Consider the following 15923-nt stretch of genomic DNA (forward strand, 5'->3'; position numbering starts at 1 on the left):
TTCCCTTCAAGCAAACTTTCAAGCAGCTTTGAAACATATTAAAAAGATTCTTTATGTTTAATAAACCAAAGCTCAGAGATGAGGTGTGGGACACCTACTTCCCATCACTCCATTGCTCTGTGGAACTGAACCCCTCAGGCCAAGGGCAGATGGACATTCCTGATGGCTTTATGTTTTTTTTGTTTTTTTTGTTTTTTTCTCAGCAGATAGTAGCCTCCTGAACTATGTCTAGGATGCTGTGACAGTATGTTCACCAGTTTGGTCAGAAGCTGGCCCGCAGAAGGCCACTGGAACCCAAGGAGGAGTCTGAGAGTCGTCTGTCTAGTTGTCTGAACATCCTTGACCTGGTGTCCTTAGGTGTGAGCAGCACCTTGGGAGCTGGCATGTACATCCTGGTTGGAGAGGTGGCCAAGAACAAAGCTGGACCAGCTAACATCATCTGCTTCTTTGTGGCCGCCCTGTCTACAATGTTGTCTGGACTCTGCTATGCTGAGTTAGGGGCCCGGGTACCATGTGCTGGTTCTTTGTATCTCTACAGCTGTGTCACCGGGGGACAGCTGTGTGCCTTCATTGTTGGTTGGGACTTTATACTCTCTTATGTCATTGGTGAGATGATAGGGTCGGGGAAAGGTGTGGGGCTTAAGATTCAGAAAGTAGGAGAAGGGGTTGGGGTCTTTATTCATTCATGAGAAATTTTTTATCCACCCTGTGGGGTGAAGTGGTTTTAGTAGCAGGAAAAAGTCCCAAATTTTATTTCTTCTCTGGTCTATGCTGCTTTCCTTAAATGACAGACTAAGAACCCAGAGGAAAGGGAACTTAGGGAGTGATTGAGAGGATGACATGTCCCACAGGCTCATCTCCTCACCATTTTGAAGTCTTTGCTCAGCTGTTTTCCAAATCTGGAGGTTGAGACTCATTTTAGACAAGCGTTCAAACAATATTAAAGATTCCCCTTTTACAGGGTTTATGGTGTGTGGACCATTGATGTCAGTCTCCTGTATAATGTTGGCCTCCATATCTGCATGTTCCTCCTCTGTGGATGTAGGGACAATGTAAGGGACCCTAGAATCCTCATATTTTGATAACCACAGAGATGATTGTATGGAGATTTATATTAAATTATCATGAGGTTTTCTACAACCAGCAACTCTGTGAAGCTGACTCTATTATATATCATTGGCAGCAATTTTTTTAAATAGTGGTAAAGTACACATGACATAAAATTTGCCATCTTAAGCATTTTAAATTGCCCAATTCTGTAATGTGGGACATTTTGGTATGACATCTTTTGCTCTCCTCAATCCGTACACTTTCAGTAAATTTAAAAGACATTAATGATTTTATTCATGTTTGTAGAAACCATAGCTCAGAGATCAGAACTTGCTTGATATGTTATTTTTCCTCCTGCTTCCTATAACTCCATTACTCCAAGGAATTATACTTTCATGGCCAAGGAGAGATGGACATTATTGATGGCTTTGTGGTTTGTCTTCTCTGCAGACTGTAACCTCCTCAATTATGTCTAGGATGCTGCATCAGTATGTTGGCCAATTTGGTGAAAATCTGATCTGCAGGTGTCCACTGGAGCTCAGGGCAGAGAGGCCCAGAGCTTATCTTAACACCCTCGACCTGGTGGCCTTGGATGTGGGCAGCACCCTGGGAGCTGGCGTGTATATCCTGACTGGTGAATTAGCCAAAGTGAGAGCTGGACCAGCGACCGTCATCTGCTTCCTGGTGGCTGCCCTGACTTGTGTGATGTCTAGTCTCTGCTTTGCTGAGTTTAGGGCCCGGGTACCATGCTCTGGTACTGCGTATCTCTACATCTATGTCACCGTGGGCCAATTGTGTGCCTTCATCATTGGCTGGAACCTCATCCTGTCCTATGTCATTGGTGAGGTGGTGGGGAGGGGGAAGGGGTGTAGCTTAAGATCAGGAGATAGTAGGTGGGGTTTAGGCCTTCACTCATTCATGAGAACTTTATTATTGACCTTGTGGGGTGAAGTGGATAATAGTGACAGGAAAACTCCAAAATGTCATTCTACTGAACTCTATCTTGTTTTTCTTAAATGATGGACCAAGAACCCAGAGGAAAGAGAACTATAGGGAGTGGGTGAGAAGGGAGGCATGGCCCACAAGCTCATCCCTTTACCATATTGAAGTATTTGCTCAGCTGTTGGATTCACGGAATTTGCCTTTACATCTGGATTTAAACTTTCAATCCTCACCTTCCAGCCCTTCTGGCCCTAAATTCCTGTTATGTTTTATTGTGTAATATTGATCTCCTAGAATATTAATTAGTTGACTTATTTTGTGGATCACCTGGGTCTGCCCTCCCCAACCCATGAAAAGAGACACTGAGATTAAGTATTTTGCTTGGGGTCCCCTCCCCTCAAAATATATCCTGTATTAGAAGTCAATTTATGGTTGCTAATGAATATTCCTTCTTCTGTTGCTGCAGCCACCTCCAATGTGTCCAGGGCCTGGAGCTATGTCTTTGACAACCTGATTGGGAACCACATCTCTCAGTGTTATAGGAAACTTTCTCTCTGCAAATGCCCTACTTCTTGGCCAGGTATCCAAATTTTTTGCCCTGGGCCTGGTACTGTCATTAACAGGTGAGAAGGAGTCCATTATAGGATGTGGAGAGAGGGGTATTGAGGGGAAGTTGGGGTGGGAAAGCCTTGGGATGGAAGAATGGTGGGGGATTAGGATGAAAAGAAGCATCTGGGATATGAGAAATAGGAAGGTAGGACACAGACCATTCTTTCCCATTCTTGATATTATTGACAATTTGGGCTGGATTCTTCATAGATTTAGAGGTGTGCATTTCAGATTTTTTAAATAATCTTTGTTGGATGTTTAGTAGCATCTCTGGGAAAGTTAGAATATCTCCAGATATTGCCATATGTCACATGGTGGACAAGTCACCCCAGCTGAGAATCATTTACTTAGACCATAAGTTTCTTCTCTGTACTGATACCAGAAATGTGATTGGTTTTTTTTTTTTTTAATAAGAATATTAAAATTTTATTTATTTATTTGGCTGCAATTGGAATTAGTTGTGGTGCACAGACTGTCTATTTGTGGCACACGGGCTCCAAAGTGCATGGGCTCAGTAGTTGGAACTCGAAGGCTTGGCTGCTTCCAGGCGTGTGGGATATTAGTTCCCTGACAAGGGATCGAACCCACAGATTGCATTGCAAGGCGAATTCTTAAACACTAGGCCACAAGAGAAGTCCCCAAAGATGTGTTTTTAATTGAGAGGAAATTAAAATAACATAAAATAAAACATTTTATTATTTTCCCCAGCTTTATTGAGATGTAAATACAACACAGTATAAATTTAAGATGTACATGAGATGATTTGGTAGAAGTTTATATTATGAGAGGGTTGCCACAGTCAGAAATTGACCATCTGAAAGCGTAAAATTCAGTGGAAGTTGGTACATTCATAACGTTGTGTAACCATCACCTCCATCTGGTTCCAAACATTTTCACCACCCCAAAAGGACACCTTGTACTCACTGAGCAGTCACTGTCCATTGGTCCATCACCACCAGTGCCCTAACTCCCAGATACCACTAGTCTGCTTTCTGTATCTATGGACTTAGTATTTTATATGCTTCATATTCCATCTTTCCCACAGGACTGCAGGTTCTGGGAGCTCGTGAGTCAGCTCTGATTAATAAGGTGTTCACAGGCATCAACATTTTGGTTCTCAGCTTCATCATCCTCTCTGGCCTCATTAAGGGAGACCTGCACAACTGGAAGCTCACAGAAAAGGACTACACATTGAACACATCTGCATCCAGTGACACCTCTAGGTTAGGAGGGTTCTCTAGGTCATAGTAACGCTTGTGGGAGTGCTCATATGGGAATATGGTGGAGACTAGAGATAAATGGACTGATGGACCCAGGTGACGGGAGTACTGGGACCTAGGACTTGTGGTACTAAGGGAGGAGTCCAGTAGAGATGGCTGAACTCACCTCACCCAACTTCTTCTTCATTCCTTCTTTCACTGTAGCTTGGGTCCTCTGGGTTCTGGAGGGTTTGTACCCTTTGATTATGACGGGATTCTCCACGGAGCAGCTACATGTTTCTATGCATTTCTTGGCTTTGGTTCCATTGCCACTAGAGGTAACATGGTCATTGTGTGTCTCGTCAGGGGTATGGGCCCAGTTTGGGCTGCCCTTGGGTGTAAGGGTCAGTAGAGGTTAGGCTACGTTTGGATGTCAAGAGGGAATTTGATTCTGTGATTTCACCTCAGTGTGTTTTCCTGACCCAGAACTTCCACTCTCCCTGCAGGGGAAGAAGCTCTAAATCCTGATCGTTCCATCCCTTTGGGCATCATGATCACACTCTTCATCTGTTTTTTGGTGTATTTTGGTGTCTCGGCATCACTCACTCTCATGGTGCCCTACTACCTGATTCATCCTGCAAGCCCCTTGCCATAGGCTTTTCTCCACGTTGGTTGGGATGCTGCCAGATATGTCATAATTGTTGGCGCCCCCTGTGCTCTTACATCCAGGTCAGTGTCGTGGTTTTCTCCCCATCTACTGTCAGATGCTCAGGTATCCCAGCCCTTGGGCTTGAGAGACAAGAGGGAAGGACACCTTGCTCCATGTAGATGAGGGAGCAGATGCCCTGGTCTCTCCTGTTTCTTCACGTCCTCACACATGTCCCCATTTCCTCTCCCAGCCTCCTGGGTACCATGTTCACCACGCCTCGGCTGATCTGTGCAATGGCAGAGGACGGGCTCCTTTTCCGGGGACTTGCCTGAATCCATGATCACACAGGCACCCCCGTCACAGCCATCATGGCCTCTGGGAACCTCGCAGGTGAATAACCAAAACCCATTTCTTCTTTGATCAACTTCCTTATCTTGCATATGTCCAGTGGTTCCTCACTCTCTCCTCACCTTGTTCCTGCCCTCATTCTAGGGATCATGGCATTACTTTTTGAGTTCAGGGATCTTGTGGACCTTGTGTCAATCGGGACCCTGCTTGTTTACTCGCTGGTGGCTCTTTCTGGTATGTCCTCAGGTGAGACTCCACTACATCTTGACTGGGGGCCATGAACTCATAGGGATTGATGGGGAGGTAATCGTCTGCCTTCATGCTGTCTTCTAAATGTCCTGTTCTGCTTAATGCAAGACTGATGTGGAATAGGCTGTGTGACGTTGGATGAGCAGGGGCTGCTGTCAATATTGCTTGAATACCTCTAATTAAGGTACCAGCAAGATCAGAATTTAAGCAAGCAGGAGAAAACAGAGGAGAAAATTGAGATGAAGCCTGATATTGAAGGAAGTCCTTTGGAATCTGTACCAGAAAGAGGAACATCAAGCATTCTGAAGAGTCTGTGTGACCCTATCAACACCATCCCCACCCAGAAATCTGGCCAGATTGTCTATGGATGTGCCTTCCTGCTTGGTGAGCAGTGGGACTTCTCTTTGATTATACTCTGAACCTGAGAAGATAGAGCGGGATTCTGTGTCTTTGGTAGTTGAGGAAGAATCTTGGAGATATAATGGCCCTTCCTGAGGTGGGAAGCCTGGGGAGGCTTGTGACCTGAGGTCCTGATGTCTTTGTCTTCTGGGTCCAGCCTGTTCTCCTCCACCTTGACCCCTGCAGTTCTTCTGCTGACCATCCTGAGCCTGATCCTGGCCCAGTGGCCCAGCCAGGTGTTCTCTGGAGACCCCGGGCTCACAACAGTGGCTGTGCTGCTGCTGCTGCTCATCACTGGGGTCACGGTCATCATCTGGAGGCAACCCCAGAGCACCACTCACCTTTATTTTAAGGTAGGTGACCTTATGTGCCCAACTATCCACCTTGAGTGAATGAAGTCTGCATGCTTCATGGCCTAAACATCATTTACTGGACCAGGGGAGAAGGGAAGTTGCTAAAACAGATGAACCCTTCCCTGAGCCACACTAAGAGCTTTACATACACAGTCTCAGTAAGCACTGAGCACACAGCCTGAGTAGGACTGGAGCCTTCCCACAACCATGGGGTAGGGTTTCCCCTTCAGATGTCTGTGGTGTATTCAAGGATGAACTGACTCTGCCCACAGGTCCCTGCTCTGCCTGTCCTCCCACTGGTGAGCATCTTTCTCAACATTTACCTGATGATGCAGATGACCTCTGGGGCCTGGGCCCAGTTTGGCATCTGGATGGTGGTTGGTAAGTGACTTTCTGGGATAAAGAGTCCACTTGAGTGATTGAACCCAAACTGAACTCCCCCAAATTGTCTTGGACACCATAATAGGAGCACTGTTGGGCATTTGTAAGTGGGGAGAGCACTTACTTTTCCTTCTCATTGTCTCATTTCCCTCCTAGGACTTGCCATATACTTAGGATATGGGATCCAACACAGCTTGGAGGAGAATGATGAGCCACAGCCACCAGCCTCTACCTCCCAGACTCTTGACAAAAACATATCAAGAATCATCTTAGCCACAGGAAGTAGATGTTGTATGAAATCCCTCCATGCACTGGAAGATCTGCTAGTTCAAAGGACACTGTGAGTCTCTATGGTCTGTGAAGTTGAAATGCATTTACTGCTGTGTATTTATTGCTTGTGGACAAAATGACTTAAATGTTTTACAATTTTTAAGCAAGCTTTAAAAGGCATAATATACATCTAGGAAAGTGCATGCTTTGTAAGTAAGCAACAAGATGAACTTTCACAAAGAAAGTATACCAGCATAACCAGAAACTAGAGGAAGAAATAAAATATTAAACTTCACATAAGAAGCATGTTCCTGTGCCTAATTTCAGCAAAAACACAGAGATTGAAACTTGGAAAGGAAATCAGGGAACTACACATTTTGTGAAGAGTTATGCTTTATGTATTAAGATACAAATAGGTTGGAAGTAAAAGCAAGGGAAGAGATATATTGTGCAAACAGTAATACTAGAAAGTCAAGGTAGCTATGTTAATACCAAACAAAGTATACTTTATACTTTAAGAAAAAGAGAAGAATTACTTATAAATTAGATCGTTTCATACTGATAAAAGGAAATGGTCATTTTTATCTCTTTCCCCAACTTTATTGAGTTATAGTGCAGTGCAGTGGTTTCATTGCTAAGTTGAGTTGGACTTGTGCGACCTCATAGACTGTAGCCCACCAGGCTTCTCTGTTAATGGGGATTCTTTAAGGCAATAATACTGGAGTGGGTTGCCATTTCCACCTTCAAGGAATCTTCCCGCCCCAAGGATCAAACTCATGTCTCCTGCATTGCAGGTGTATTCTTAACTGACTGAGCCACCAGGGAAGCCAGTCACATACTCTTAGAGTTACATAACAGAGTTGATGGGGAAAAGGTCTTTACTGAAAAAAAAGACTCCTATTTTGCCAGAGGAGAGAGAAGTGGGTGGGAAATAATTGTTGGTTGATAAATGGTTACAGTTGCATAGAACTAAAAGGAAGTGAAATTGGAGAGACAAGATTAAAAGGTGGTTGCTGCAGAATTAATGTTTAAATTGGGTTTATGGACATTGAAGACATTGGTAATAATGAAGTAGAGGACTGTTGGTGGGAATGAACAGCTGATGTAGAGTGAAAGAGGGATGGAGGTCAAGATATTGAGTACCCGGTTTAGATTAAAAACAGATGAGGATGAACAGATTTAGAACATACAATATCTTACAAATTCTGGTTACAGGTTTAGGAAGCAGTTCATGGAGACTGATTCTATTGAGTAAACCTTTGATGGAGGAGACTGACATCACCTGATTGTTGTTCTTCCCTTACTGCTGGGGGACAACCAGATATCCCATGCTACCCTGTGTGCTGTAACAGGCAACACAGAATACTGTCCATGAAAGAGTCTTGATGAGAAGTTGAATCAGAATGTAGTCAAGCTTCTAGGTCAACTGCTAATTCATAAAAGACCTAAGAGTTTCAGCCAAAAACACTATTAGCTAAAACCAGAATGTGGACAACTTTCCAGCGAGGAAAAATGATGCACCTTCTGTAACAATTAAATGATATCACCCAAAGTGGAGAGTTAATGTAGACATACTTTGGAGATTCGGTTACAAACCACTGTAATAAGAGAATTGGCAATAAAAAGAGGCACACAATTCTTTGTTTTTCCAGGGCATATAAGTTATTTTATACTACACTCTAGTCTGTTCAGTGTGCTAAGCATTGTCTTTAATTAAACAGTGTACATACCTTATTTTTAAAGATGTTATTGCTAAGAAATGCTTACCATCATCTGATGACTCAAGGTTGCCACAAAGCTTCAATTGTAAAAAAGTAAAAAATGCAGTATTTGCAAAACACAACAAAGAAATGTATATCTGTAAATATGTATGTATGTATCTTTATATTCAATTATTATGTAATTAACATTCATATAAGTATTAATATTCATAAAATGTGTGTCTATGTATAGTGTTTGTAGTAAAACAGCACATAATATATAGAACTTTATAATTGGGTAAATTAATTAAAATGCGTTAAACAACATACATGTGTATATACTGATGGAGAAATGTTTTATACGCGTGTGTGTGGGTGTGGGTGTGGGTGTGGGCATGTTCACTCAGTTGTGTCTGACTCTTTGTGACATGGACTGTAGCCTACCAGTTTTGTCTGTCCATGGGATTCTCCAGGTAACAACACTGGAGTGGGTTTCTGTTCCCTTCTCCAGGGGACCTTCCCAACCCAGCGATCAAACACACATCTCCTGCATTGGCAAGTGGATTCTTTACCACAGACCCATGTGAGAAGCCATTTTATAGATTATACATTTGGTCCATCATCTCAGTTTCCTGTACAATCATTTGTATGTGGGGTTTTGGCAGCAGACTTTAAGCAGATGGGGATATATGTCATGAGTAACTTGATAGCTAGGGAAAGGATAGTAATATTAAAACAATAATCATCTATAAAGAAGTGTGGAAAATTTGCCTAGTCCCAAGAGGAACCAACTAATCAGGTCATTGAAAGGGTCAGTCTACGTTACATTTTGCAACCATTTTGCCCCTTGGAAAATTTTTTCTATGTGTGTCTATGTGTGTCTCTTACTTCTGAGGTAGTAATGTAAGTCAAAGAAGTCATGTGAGTAATAGTATAATGCCTTCTTGTTTGACCAGTAGAAAATCTAGGGAAATTCTGTTCCCTAAAACCTACTTTGGCTGAGAATTTTAAGTGCATCTGTTGTGCTACTATTCTTTTTGTAGTTTCTTCAGTTATTTGAGCAATGGTGGCTTATAGATTTCTAACTATATTTCTGTTTACATATACCTTTGGACCAGGAACCAAGATTCCCAAAGACTTTGCCACCAGCTATCTTGGTATCCTGCTAACATGGATCTCTTGCCTCTGTAATGGGGACGTAGCATAATGACCCAATACCATAAACCTACTTGCCAGTTATCGAGACATACCTTGGGAAGATGGGTTAGTTCCAGTACCACATATGAAGACAAAACCCAGGAGAGTAGAAGGCAGATTTGGACAAATGGGGACCCTCATACACTGTTGTTGGGAATGTAAATTTGTGCAAACACTATAAAAAAACAATATGGAGGTTTCTAAAAAAACTAAAATTAGAACTACCATCTTACCCAGCAAGTCCACTTCTTGGTATATATCCAATAAAAACAAAAACACTAATTTGAAAAGACGCATGCCCTTCAATGTTCATAGCAGCATTACTCACAATTGCCAACAAATGGAAGCCACCTAAGTATCCATCAACAGATGAATGGATAGGGCTTCCCTGGTGATCCATTCACCCTCTGATGTAGGGTACGCAGGTATATGATGCCTAGTCCGGGAAGATCCTACATGCCATGCGGAAACTAAGCCTGTGAACCACAGCTACTGAATCCGCATCCTGCAACTACTGAAGACCTTGCAACTAGAAACCATGCTCTGCAACAAGAAAAACTCCTCAATGAGAAGCTTGTTCACTGCAACTAGAGAGTAGCCCCTCCTTGCTAAAACTAGAAAAAGCCCACGTGCAACAAGGAAGACCCAGAACAGCCAAAAGTAATATAAATTAATAATTTTTTATTGCTTGTAGACTTTTGGATAGCAGCCATTCTGACTGGTGTGTAATGGTACCTCATTGAGGTTTTGATTTGCATTTCTCTAATAATGAGTGATGTTGAGCATCTTTTCATGTGTTTGTTAGCCATCTGTATGTCTTCTTTGGAGAAATGTCTGTTTAGATCTTTGGCCCATTTTTTGATTGGGTCATTTATTTTTCTGGAATTGAGCTGCAGGAGTTGCTTATATATTTTTGAGGTTAATCCTTTGTCTGTTGCTTCATTTGCTATTATTTTCTCCCATTCTGAAGGCTGTCTTTTCACCTTGCTTATAGTTTCCTTGGTTGTGCAAAAGCTTTTAAGTTTCATTAGGTCCCATTTGTTTATTTTTGCTTTTATTTCCAATATCCTGGGAGGTGGGTCATAGAGGATCCTGCTGTGATTTATGTCGGAGAGTGTTTTGCCTATGTTCTCCTCTAGAAGTTTTATAGTTTCTGGTCTTACATTTAGATCTTTAATCCATTTTGAGTTTATCTTTGTGTATGGTGTTAGAAAGTGTTCTAGTTTCATTCTTTTACAATGGCTGACCAATTTTCCCCGCACCACTTGTTAAAGAGGTTGTCTTTTTTCCTTTGTATATCCTTGCTTCCTTTGTCAAAGATAAGGTGTCCATAGGTATGTGGGTTTACCTCTGGGCTTTCTATTCTGTTCCATTGATCTATATTTCTGTCTTTGTGCCAGTACCATACTGTCTTGATGACTGTGTCTTTATAGTAGAGCTTGAAGTCAGGCGGGTTGATTCCTCCAGTTCCATTCTTCTTTCCCAAGATTACTTTGGCTATTCGAGGTTTTTTGTATTTCCATATAAATTGTGAAATTATTTGTTCTAGTTCTGTGAAGAATACCGTTGGTAGCTTGATACTGGAGAGAGTGTGAAGAAAAGGGAACTCTCTTACACTGTTGGTGGGAATGCAAACTAGTACAGCCGCTAGTGTACTAGTTGGAGTACAGTGTGGAGATTCCTTTAAAAACTGGAAATAGAACTGCCATATGACCCAGCAATCCCACTCCTGGGCATACACATCGAGGAAACCAGAACTGAAAGAGACACATGTACCCCAATGTTCATCGCAGCACTGTTTATAACATCCAGGACATGGAAGCAACCTAGTAGACAAATGGATAAGAAAGCTGTGGTATATATACACAATGGAATATTACTCAGCCATTAAAAAGAATACATTTGAATCAATGCTAATGAGATGGATAAAACTGGAGCCCATTATACGAAGTGAAGTAAGCCAGAAAGATAAACACCAATATAGTATACTAATGAATATATATGGAACTTAGAAAGATGGTAACAATAACCCTATATGCAAGACAGAAAAAGAGACACAGATGTATAAAACAGACTTTTGGACTCTATGGGAGAAGGTGAGGGTGGGATGATTTGAGAGAACAGCATCAAAACATGTATATTATCAAGTGTGAAACAGATCGCCAGTCCAGGTTGGACGCATGAGACAAGTGCTCGGGGCTGGTGGTGCACTGGGACGACCCAGACAGATGGGATGGGGCGGGAGGTGGGAGGGGGGTTCAGGATGGGGAACACATGTAAATCCATGGCTGATTCATGTCAGTGTATGGCAAAAACCACTACAATATTGTAAAGTAATTAGCCTCCAACTAATAAAAATAATTGGGAAAAAATTAATAATTTTTTAAAAAGAGAAAGTCAGATGAATGGATAAAGAAGATGTCATATAAATATTTATATACATGTGTGTATACATATAATGATATACTACTCAATCAGAAAAAGAACTAAAATTCTCCACCATAGCTTAATCTATTCACTCCCTCTTGTGTGGTTGGCTTTAAAAAACAAAATGATAATCCTGTAAATCAACTATACTTCAATTTTTAAAGAAGTTAATGTAATAGTCAACTAGTTATATATAAGACCCATGTTGCTGGTTTGTGCTCAGTGTTTTAGCCTGTGGGTCATTTGATGGAGGTCAGAATCAAGTCAACCCCAAGTACCACCATCACCCCTTCTTCACTACACTTCCTGCTCCCGGGTTTTCCTTCATGAGGAGCAGAGCTCCTGACCTCTCACATCAAGTATCACTTCTCTATCTCTGTGCTCGGCTGTTCCAGCAACAGAGTTCCCTGAGGAAGACCAAGTCGCATCTCCTTTATCCTCTCCCATCAGTTGTTCCAGACTGAACAAAGCACAATGTTTGTTCAATGTTTGTGTTGCTTGAATTGACATCAGAGATGTTAAGCTCCCTTCTCCTGGTTGGGGCACAGCTGAGCTTGGAGGTCCGCACACTGGGGTGTCTCAGGTCAGGTGCAGATTGTGGGGAATCAGGTCGTGTAAGAGGACTGGGAGGGAGCAGGCTTGAGTGGGGTCCTGGGCCTTATAGCCCACATTTTCTAGGGTCCTTGGTGATCAAATGAGTTCAAGTGTCCACAGAAATGGTCAATGAAAAGTACATAGCTGAAATAGGAAAGAGTTTTCTTTGAGCCAAACTGCGGACTGTAGCAAGGGAGACAGTGTCCCTAGAGCTCTGAGGACCTGCTCTGCTGAAGCCTGGTGTCCAGCACAGCCTTCTACCTCATCCAAGCAAAGGACATACATCAACATGACAGGATGTATTCCTTCAAGGTTTCAAAAGAGACAGACTTCATACACAGACAGCAAGACGGCAGCTCCCTGGTGACTGGGAAGGGAACCTTATCTTCCAGAGAGTGCTAACACTGATGCCATGAGGAGGGAGTTACTCATCCTTATCTTTAAAACAGATGCTCTTTACCTCAGTTGTTAAAGAAGATACTCTGTGAAGGTTTAGTTCACACAAAATTTAGGCTGAATCATGTATTATAAGTCAAAAGGACATCCCCATACCTCAATATGTGAATATCTTCTTCATCACAAGCAGATAAAAATCTTACAAGTGATTCTACTTCTGATGATGTATGCAGAAGAATTGAATGCACACTCTGGAAGAGATATTTGCAAATTCCTGTTCACAGCACTTTTCACAATAACTAAAGCATGAAAGCAACCCAAGTTTTCCACTGGTCAAAGAATGGATAAGCCAATATGGTAGGTAACCACAATAGAGTATTGCTCACCATTATAAAAAAGAGGAATTCTAACACAAGATACAATAGGTATGACCTTGTGGACATTTTACTAGGTAAAATAAGCCTGACAGGAAAGGAGAAATATTGAATGACTCCACTTAAAATGAAGTACCTGGAGTAGTCAGATTCATAGAGACAGAAAGTAGAAGGGTAATTGCCAGGAACTGTAAATGGGAAATGGGAATTACTGTTGAATGGAGCAGAATTGACATTTTTGCAAGATGAAAAACTTCTGAAGTTTGCACAAAATTTGAACACAACTGACCTGCAGACTTAAAAATGGCTAAAATGGTCAATTTTGTGTTCTGGGTATTTTGCCACACATTAAAAAAAAAAAAAAAAACTCTCAGAACCACACCCCACCCAAGGGTAACCACAGAAGAGTCAGGGCTGATAGTAACAGTGCTCCCCACCCATCCAGCCCCATCTCCACCCCAACAACCCAGGGGTGAGGACTGTCTTCTGTGCTCAGGACTCCCCGCTTTGGTTCTTGGAGATGTCTCAGCTCCAGCCCCACATGGCTTAAACTCAACCTCACTGACTGACCCAGTGCTCCAGGCTCTGCTCCAAGGATCCAGTAAGTCTCGGGTCACCCTCTCCTGCAGGAGACTGGGCACTGAGTTCATATGCTCCCAAAGAGACCTCTGCAACTCCAGAGTGCAGAGGGGTTAGCCCGGCTCCTGACTGAGGGTGGAGAGACCCATTTTCCAGATGAAAGTGGAAGAAGCTGAGAGCTATTGTGTTTGTGTGAGAAGAGGTGGGGAGGGGTGATTGGATCAAGTCTAGAGGTTGTGAGACTCTTTTTAGACTCTTTAATATAGAAATAATAGACTCAGGACCTGGAGGAAAACTTGCCGCCAAGAGAGCACATTTTGGAGGTTTTACTGCCTGGAAGAGGGGTCTCTGGAGTCCCACTCCTAGATCTTTATCGAAGACTTGAAAAGAATTAAATTAGGGCCATGGGGACTGTGAAGGTCACTGCACATCTGATCTTCACCATCTCAGTTGCTACCATAGGCTCTTTCCAGTTTGGCTACAACTCTGGAGTCATCAATGTTCCTGAGGCCATCATAAAGGACTTTCTAAATTATGCTTTGGAGGAGCGGTCAGAAACCCCCCCGTCCACCGTGCTCCTGACATTCCTGTGGTCCTTGTCTGTGGCCATCTTCTCCGTGGGTGGTATGATCGGTTCCTTCTCTGTCGGACTCTTTGTCAACCGATTTGGCAGGTGCAATTCAATGCTTATTGTCAACGTGTTGGCCATAGCTGGTGGCTGCCTTATGGGATTCTGCAAAATAGCAGAGTCAGTTGAAATGCTGATCTTGGGCCGACTGGTTATCGGCCTCTTCTGCGGACTCTGCACAGGATTCGTGCCCATGTATATTAAAGAGATCTCACCTACTGCCCTTCAGGGCACCTTTGGTGCTCTCAACCAGCTGGGCATTGTTATCGGAATTCTGGTAGCCCAGATCTTTTGTCTAAAAGTCATCTTGGGGACCAAAGATCTCTGGCCTCTGCTCCTGGGCTTCACCATCATACCAGCCATCATCCAGTGCGCTGCCCTTCCATTTTGCCCTGAAAGTCCTAGATTCTTGCTCATTAACAGAAAGGAGGAGGAGAAAGCAAAGGAGGTCCTCCAGAGATTGTGGGGCACCGAGGACGTGGCTCAGGACATCCAGGAGATGAAGGATGAGAGTGTGCGGATGTCACAGGAGAAGCAAGTCACAGTACTAGAGCTCTTCCGCTCCCCCAACTACCGGCAACCCATCATTATCTCCATCATGCTCCAGCTCTCCCAGCAGCTCTCTGGGATCAACGTGGTGTTCTACTACTCGACAGGAACCTTCGAAGATGCAGGTGTCCATGAGCCAGTCTATGCCACCATCAGCACAGGTGTGTTCAATATCATCTTCACCGTGGTGTCTGTGTTCTTGGTGGAAAGGGTTGGGAGGAGGACTCTACTCCTGACTGGCCTTGGAGGGATGGCTTTTTGTTCCATCTTCATTATGATTTCTTTGTTACTAAAGAATGGTTATAGCTGGATGAGCTTTATCTGTATTGGGGCCATCCTGGTCTTAGTTGCCTTCTTTGAAATTGGCCCAGGCCCCATTCCCTGGTTTATCGTGGCTGAACTCTTTGGCCAGGGACCCCGCCCGGCTGCCATGGCAGTGGCTGGTTGCTCCAACTGGACCTCTAACTTTTTGGTTGGACTGCTCTTCCCCCTGGCCGCGTTCTACTTAGGCGCGTATGTTTTCATCTTCTTCACCGTCTTCCTCGTTATCTTCTGGGTCTTCACCTTCTTCAAAGTTCCTGAGAACCCTGGCAGGACTTTTTAAGAAACTACATGAGCCTTTGAAGGGTAGGTACAGACAGGAACCCGTGGTGAGAAAGGCCCCATCATGGAGATGAACAGCATCCAGCCCACGAGGAACACCCAACACCTAAGACGTGCCTCCTACACACCTCCCTCCCGTCATGAAAAGCAGCCTCCCCCTGAGCAAGCAGGGAGACCTCATCAGCTTGTAACCCAGGACTGTTTCTGAATGCTGCTACTCCATTCATTTCTCATCCACACACTCGATGGGCGCTCAGAGGATCCCAAGTTTGGGGTTAGTCGTTGTCTTCAATGGCTTTTAAAAATTTCATTTCTTGGACATTCTCTTCAGCTCAGGAGAGACCAAGTAAACCTACCTTCATTTCAGGAGGGATTGGCCGCTTGGTATGTGACAACTTGGCCAGCTCCTGCTCCCTTAGGTTCTAAA

The 15923-nt window shown here is 43.3% G+C and overlaps 2 pseudogenes; both read left to right on the plus strand.

Annotated features, from left to right (window-relative positions):
* Nucleotides 1-233: 233 nt before the first annotated feature.
* On the plus strand, nucleotides 234-6523 carry LOC136157653 (cationic amino acid transporter 3-like; annotated as a pseudogene).
* Nucleotides 6524-14120: 7597 nt separating this feature from the next.
* Nucleotides 14121-15497, plus strand: LOC136158930 (solute carrier family 2, facilitated glucose transporter member 3 pseudogene; annotated as a pseudogene).
* Nucleotides 15498-15923: the final 426 nt, after the last annotated feature.

Source organism: Muntiacus reevesi, chromosome 2 (assembly GCF_963930625.1).
Source record: "Muntiacus reevesi chromosome 2, mMunRee1.1, whole genome shotgun sequence".
NCBI lineage: Eukaryota > Metazoa > Chordata > Mammalia > Artiodactyla > Cervidae > Muntiacus > Muntiacus reevesi.